A 6,199-nucleotide genomic window follows, 5' to 3' on the forward strand; every position below is an offset into this window, starting at 1 on the left:
GGAGGGTTTCTCGTATGCCTAGCGTGTTGTTACCTAATAGCGCTCCAGCTGGCGAGCCCTAATATATAGTGAGTACCACGCCATCTCATGCATAAACATGAGCCATCCCTTTAATCTTCTCGCCGCCCGCAATCCTGTCTGTGTATTCGGGTCAGCGAGACGGGGGCATTCATTGTCCACGGGTTGTGAACGCTGGTTCCGTTACAGAGGATGCGAAAAAAAATTTCCAGCGGGAGGCGATGAGCAGGAGGTCGCCATTGTATCGTTGCAGACCCGAATATGTAGCTGGACGTGAGGAGATGTAGGGTCAGAAGGGCTCGTACGTGCGTGGCGAGAAAGATCGTTTTAAAGGTGGGGGTTAGATCCACGCGATGCCTGGTTTATTTATCGAACCATTTTGCTCCGTTGAGTCGTGATGAGTAAATATATTTCTATCGGAACGATCGTGATCGGTGTTGTGTCAACGTCGCCACACGTGAACATCTGCCACAGGATCGGCATAGAACATGCAACAAAACATGCCATGTGCGACATCGTCACAAGTCGGCGTGGCACGCAACGCCAGGGCCTGGCGCGCCGTGCTTCGTGGCCCTGTTAACGCCGTCCGCCAAATCTTCGACGGGACGCGTTCAATTGTTCCCGAGAAACTTTCGCTCTCGATGACGCGTCCATCGCGACCGCACGGCGACGTCGACGATTGCCTCGTGTGATTGTGGGCAGAGTGCAGACTCGCGTGCGCGTGGACACATGCTCGCGTATGTTTTGACGAAAAAATTGCGCCGTGTAAGTGCAGGACGTCGAGTTGGAGGAGCGGTGGTGCAACGATTCGCACGCTCTGCGCCTTTAAGCCGGCGATTCCCGGTCAGGGAAGGCAGTGGCGAGCGACCTCTGAACCGGGAATCATCACTCAACGTCCCTCCATACGATTCTGTCCACATGAACGTTGCATGTCTCTTTTTTTTCTTTTATTCCGATGATGTAATAAACCTCGATGAATCGTCTAACCCTCTCGCCATCTCTCCCATCTTCACCATGCCCCCTTATCTCATCCCGCCCCCACCTCTTCGCGACCTCATCTCGCACCCCTCCCCCTCTCGCACTCTCACCCACCCTCGCTCACCCTAGAACCCCTGCCGTGTCTCACTCTCCTTCCACAGCCGATATACCTCGGGCGTGACGTAATCCCGTCTCGTGCGCTCAAGTAAGCATCCCAGCGCGGTCGCGCGCTGCGTCTGTTACATACACATCGATGTGCCCTACCACTCGCCGCCGTGTACAACACGAGGCTTCTTGGCGGGTCGCTGATATCGTGAAGCATAGTTTCGTTCGAATATAGGCGGCGAAGGTTGGAAAAAAGGGCAAGTTAAGGGCAGATCAAACTTTGGCGTACTTTGAAGCATTCGCTGGAGTGTTGGAGTGGTTCCCACGTTTGATGTCGTGCTCCCAGACCACAGACTTGCAGGAAAAGAAGAGGCATGGACACTGTGTGTTTTCAAACGTATAGTGGAGTGCTCGCATCAAGGGTCTGGGCGACGAATACCCTAAAAGTTAATCAATCAACCCGCCGCTTGAATGTACTGTATTGAAGGCGCAGTCTGCATGCGAATTGTTTGACCATACTTCACCACACTGGGGTGAGTGCGGATTGGTGGAGGGTTCACCAGGGCCGGTTCACATATACATCGCCATGCTGTTAGCCGTGGCCGGGAATCGAACTTTGGTAGGCCGGTTTTTAGTTGCGCAGTGCGCCCAACCGCTAAGCCACCGCTCCACTGCCAAGGATTAGGGACGCCGTTCGCAATCGGTTCGAGTTCGCCGGCGCCTCGCCGATCATCACACGCCTACCAGCTGTTTGAAATTGTACATTTCCTTGATGAAGATATGATGTTTCTTCTCCACGGATCCCCTGCAGTAGTTGCCTCGCGGACCAAAGGTTGTGAACAACTGGATAAGAGTTTCCGCTAAATTCAAGGTCGTTATTTGGTTGTTGTTTCTGTTTGTCTCCTTTGTATTGTTTTTTTCTTTCGTATTGCTAGGTCCGGTTTGTACTGTCTCGTTCGCTACATCAACCCGTATGTAACATTGGCCTACTACTTGCCTTTCGTGTACGATTATGCCTCGCTAATAATATTCTTACAAGCAACATTCTACGCAAACCAATGGTACCCTTGCTTGCTCCTTCCGTGCACGCAACGCGTTGCAGGCATCTGCCCTCTCCGCCAGCCGATTGGAGGTTAACTGCTGTACCACTGCCCAAGCAACCCTTAATATATTAACACAGCATCGTTTTAGCCCATCATCGGCCTCTTGGCTTCGCAGACCAATATTGTGAAGCAGAATTTGTTTAAGCATGCGTATTCATGGCTGGTTTAGGTTATCCGTGCCTTCAGAATCAGAATATGTATTTATACTGGAGGAATCCGATGAGCTACCAAGCTCTTTTCCAAAGATGTCCAGTAGGGGCAGGTTAGAACGTTATAACAGCAAACAATCCAAAACACACGATAGGAGTTCAAAGTATAAAAAAGGTAAACAAATCACTTAAAAAAATACACAAACACAAGTAAACTCTTTTTTTTATCTTACCAAGGTAAAGCCCACTGAGCTGTTATATTCTTCTTTTCCAATGAGCAGGGTCAGGCTTATAACACACTCGCACTGATTTGGGAGATTTGATGGGCATGATCACTACGTCTAAACTATGGGACCTCGTTCAACGCAATTCCGCGTACAAGCGGACGCGTCACCGCAGGGAATTATTGGTAATGGTCTGGAACAATAAATTAGGCCGCTGGACTAAAACGAATTTCTTTTTTAGATGTGAAGACACGGAACGAAGTTCCCTTCATGTTTCATTTCACTCACAATGCTCGCGGAGGTCGAATCGGGCCAATGCGCGCACCAATCAGACCGTGGTCCTCCCTCGCCGAGCGAATCACACGAGCAACACCGTGACTCAGCCGAGGGCGTGAAAGCCGCCACCTTTGCTCTGACGCTTAAAGACTTAAACGCTTTTGGAGGGACGCGGCGAAATGGTGGGATTTGGCCGAAGGAAAACATCGCCTCAAATTTAGGGGTTCTCGATTGACAGTGTTTGCTTCATTAGCGCAGTGTGAGGTTGTGCCACCCTGCGTGGCGGTCTAATTCCAGCTTAGCCGTGGAGATCGTTACAGCCCCAATTAGCCACTTAATGCTATTTGTTTCTATCCCAAATTATAAGTAAACACCCTCGTTCGCGTCCCAGAGTTAAACAGCCTGCGTGGGATGTGTGTGTGTGAAGTGTCGGCTTTCTCAAGTGGTTTGTGGGGAGCGGTAGTGTAGCGGTTAGCACGCTGCACCACGAACCCGGCGACCTCTGAGTTCGATTGCCGCTCATGGCCAACACCAGTGCCGATTATTATCTAAACCGGATCTGGGCCTCCACTGGGTCGACTCAATTTCAAATGAGTCTCTGGTGCGGTGTGTAAACATCGCCACTAGAAAGACAAAAGCGTCCGGGCGTGATGCTGGCCCTCCACCTCCTTATGTGCCGTGCCGGCCTTCATAGGTGCTACTCACTGACAGCACTTGCCACAACAGCCTGTTAAGGGTAACCGGGGGATCTTTGTCTTTGCATTTCTCATGAGGGCGGAAAGGGGCTCTACGTGATGGTAATGCTTTGCGAAATGTGTATAGCAAATCCTCAGCGAGTCTCAAAGCTATTTTAGGGATGTTTTAGCCAATAGCGCTGATGATGTTATTATCGTGACTTTGGTTGTATTAAGGAAAGCCTCAGAGAGTCTCGTCACCCGTTTTCAGGCAGGTCCTGCCATGTTTTAGCAGGAGGGACAGCGATGATTGCGGCGGTCGATCATCGATCTCCAGAAGAAAAAAATGACTGATGCAATATGAAAAATAAGAATAGGTTTTACCCTTTCTGGCAATACAACAGGAGGTGTTAGCTATAATACAGGTTTTTTTGGGAGGGGTGAGGAGTTAAGATGTCCAAACTCCAATTAGAAACCTTTGCAAGGAATCAAGCCTGCATTAACCACAGACTTGTGGTGAACATGCAAACAAACATGCTCTGGTAACATCTTAACTGTTTTATTGCCAGAAAGGATAAAACCTATTCTTTTTTTTTATACTTTGATACTGGAAAAAAGGTCCCATTTATGTATACGATAATCAAAATGGGTAATTATTCTACGATAAACCATGATGTCGCGTGATCTTTAACATCAACGTCCACTGTGCAGCAGACGGCGCGTACTTGACGGTGATTGCACCTGCAGTAATGACCAGGGTGGCCTGGCTATTTCGAACCGTCACACCTCTGCAACAATCGGCGAACGCGCTACAGACCCTGTACGATGATCATCGGGACCCGGAGAACACGCACGCATACGAGGGCATAACGCTCAAAAAGCTCGTCATCTGCCGCGTCGCCTCCCAACCCAGTGGGGTTGGGGGTTTCACAAATCGGGACATGATCCACCAACTCAAACGCCTCAGAATCGTGGATTTCCCGGCACGTGTCATCACCACGTGGCATGCACTGCGACGACTCGGGAACCGATCTGTCCATTTCTCATAATCGTCTACCACTTGTCCATATGGTCACTCGCCGTGTGGAAGTTACTATGTAGGCTTCGATATTAAACAAAAGAAAAGTGTCCGCGTGTTGCTATTGCGCGCACAACACACCATGCTGCCGATTGAGGCCAAGCGCAGTGCGTTATAACGACGCGTGCATCTTTGCTTTCATTATTAACACGCATTGATACATTGAGCGCGTGTCTGCGTTTATACACGCGCGCGCGCAGTTGTAAATGCTCACTGTGGAATTCCCCTGTCACAGACAACGCTCGCGATGCTATCGTGAGCAGCGTGCAGAGCGCGCGCTTTAATAACATTGCAATACACAACCTCCGCATCTGACGCGTGCTGCCGAGCCGGCAGTGATTAATGGGCTAACCACCCCCAACCACCACTCTCCCGTCGTTCCTTACACAAAACGCAATCCACATTGGGGCTGTAATATACACGGCACTATCTTCGTCGATCCACTGCTGGATGAAGGTTTCACCACGCTGCCTCCATCCCAATGCTGCGCTTTGCCGATTTGGGGCGACGAAATACAGTTTGTGATCAATACGCCTTACCTGCGATGACCTCCCTCATTCAGAAACACGGATACAGATTAAGAGGGTGGAACAAAAGCTCACAAGAATACAATGAAGCATGGACAAACGCATACAGTACGTGGAATTACAATTAGACACAAATAACACGTTTATATGACGTTTGCTTTGCACTATTCTTGTTTAAGAGGGTCCTGCTAAGTTTGTTTGCAGTAGGGGGACGATTCTTGTTACGTACATTCCATTTCAGTGAATCGCAAGTACATTTTTTCTTTGAAATTTGGTAAATTTGGCACCATGACGCCGGCATACAATGGCCCACTCATACGAACGACGTCGCGGGATCTTTTAACGCCCACCGTGAAGCGGTCGGCGAGATTGTTTACAGTTAATACGCACCGCAGTGATAACCGGGGCGGCCGCTGGATTCGAACCCCTGAAAACCTCTGCGACGAGCGCGCCACGATTCGGGCCAACGTCACAGCCCCAACAAAGAGACGCGGCACGCCACGATCGTAGAACAAACGCAGTGAGGAATTCGGGATTTTAGTGTGGAGGGCCACTTGCTTCTATGCCACAGGGTATCACATCTCAATCCGTCCAGTTCGCAGCTGGTAGTTGTCTGTTTTATGCCAGTGAATCCCCCCCCTCCAGCTGCCCCCATCCGACACAAGGTGACTCAGCATCGGTGTGCAAGTGGTGAAGTGGTTTGGCAACAGGGGGTGAGGTTGCAATGGGTTATTACAATAAATTAGTGCATTTTTTTTTCAAACGTGGCACTGACGATTCTCTTTTAAATAACGTCACTGAGTCTTTCACGATTATTGTCATGTGTGACGGCGCGTATTTACGGTCGATACATCCGCAGTGTTAAACGGTGCGGCCGGGGAGCTTGGCCTGCAAACCTCCGCAACCAACGCATACTTTTTTGACCGTTAAGAAAAGTAACCTTCTTGGGCAGGCCACTGTTCTTGCCTATAATATGTACAAGGGACGATTGCAAGAATAACTCCTGAGTGGCAGCCAAAAGAGGGAACGCACCCAAGAGGACAACAGCATCGGTGTGCAACATAAAA

This window comes from Lampetra planeri, chromosome 9 (genome assembly GCF_965212315.1).
Source record: "Lampetra planeri chromosome 9, kcLamPlan1.2.h2, whole genome shotgun sequence".
Lineage (NCBI taxonomy): Eukaryota > Metazoa > Chordata > Hyperoartia > Petromyzontiformes > Petromyzontidae > Lampetra > Lampetra planeri.